At 40.7% G+C, this 1,419-nt stretch overlaps 1 protein-coding gene across 1 annotated transcript in view; it reads left to right on the forward strand.

The window, feature by feature from the left end:
* The window catches only part of MCF2L2 (MCF.2 cell line derived transforming sequence-like 2), a 130,645-nt gene that overhangs the window by 25,541 nt on the left and 103,685 nt on the right, over positions 1-1,419 (forward strand). The gene's annotated exons all lie outside the window — the stretch shown is intronic.

Below are 1,419 nucleotides of genomic sequence, written 5' to 3' on the forward strand. Positions count from 1 at the left end.
GCAAATGTGCCAGAATTTATTTTGGAGGTAAGCCTGATGTTTATCTGCTCTTCAGGATTGTCTTCAAACCCTCCTTTTCAGAAAACTGGAGAAACCCTAATGCATTTTCATAATGAGGGTAGAGATATCACAGTACTGACACTGAGAAAATTGTTAGAATGTGTGTGTGTGTTTGTTCCTAAACAAACTTTCTCTGGATGCAAACTGGACTGGAGGTTCTCAGCTGTCCATCCATTTGTGCTGATGCTGCCATCTCAGCCAGACCTCTTCCCATGGCTGTGTGCCTACATCCATCCCTTGGAGCCAAATGACATTCAGACCTTGGCATGGCCTTTCAGCATGCTGGTGAAATAGGATCACTTGCTGACACTCTCTGTTTCCCTGGTTAAATTTAGGACTTCAGTCAGTCCTATCTAGCTAAAAAGAAAAAAAATCCACAAAACCCCCCAACAACAGCAACAAACAAACAACCCCACAAACAAGCAAAACAACAAAAAAACCTCCACATCAAAAAGCGAACATACAAGTACCATTGGCTTATCTCAGTGACTACAACTGATGCTGTGCTGAACATCATTTGAAGGTGAAGGGCCCGGGTTGACACTTCTGTGTTTCTTTTCTCACCCTTTCTGTAACAACCTGCAACACACACAATATCTTTGTTGCCTTTATTTGAACATTATCAAGGAATTTTATTCTGTGGAATATTTCTTGAGCTACTGAAAGATGTGTCTGTGTTTGTGTATATCTAAGACTACTGAAGAGTATGTATACATTTGTGTATTTATAAAAGGTAAACCCGATGAATTCTCTTCCCTGTGCTTGAGAGGCACTGTTGCAAACATATTTTCTGTTCTCTGCAGCGAGCTGCATGTTGCACTACTAAAGAGGAAAGGTCATGTATTGTCATTGAATTTTGAAATCCTCAGAGGAATGCTGTAAAAATACTGCATTGGAAAATTCAGTGAGTTTTTCTGTTATCAGTATGAACTACTAGGAGCATTCACATGGCATCCCAGTTTTGTACAATAACAAGTTTTTGATCCTGAAGAACTGCAGCAGGAGCTCAGAATTGTTACTGTGTTGATAGTCTTCAGTAGATTATTGACATGAGTTTGAATAAAATGACCCATGGAAACAGTTCCTGAGTTGGTCCTTGTATGGACAGTGGAATAGGGATCAAGGGAGATACTTTAAACTATTTTTCCCCTTAATCTGTGATAAGATGTTTGATTGCAGTATGTCCTTTGATTATGACATTTATACTCTTCCTGCCTGCCTGTGGTTTGTTCTGAGATGGCTGAGCCATCCTTCTTTAGTGAAGATTCTGGACACTCTGTGTGTACTTCTTAGCTTCTCCAATGCTGAGTGCTCTTGGAAGGCAGAGAGAGGAGCAGCCTCACAGAAACCAGGCACTCC

This window comes from Geospiza fortis, unplaced genomic scaffold (genome assembly GCF_000277835.1).
Source record: "Geospiza fortis unplaced genomic scaffold, GeoFor_1.0 scaffold172, whole genome shotgun sequence".
NCBI classification, from domain to species: domain Eukaryota; kingdom Metazoa; phylum Chordata; class Aves; order Passeriformes; family Thraupidae; genus Geospiza; species Geospiza fortis.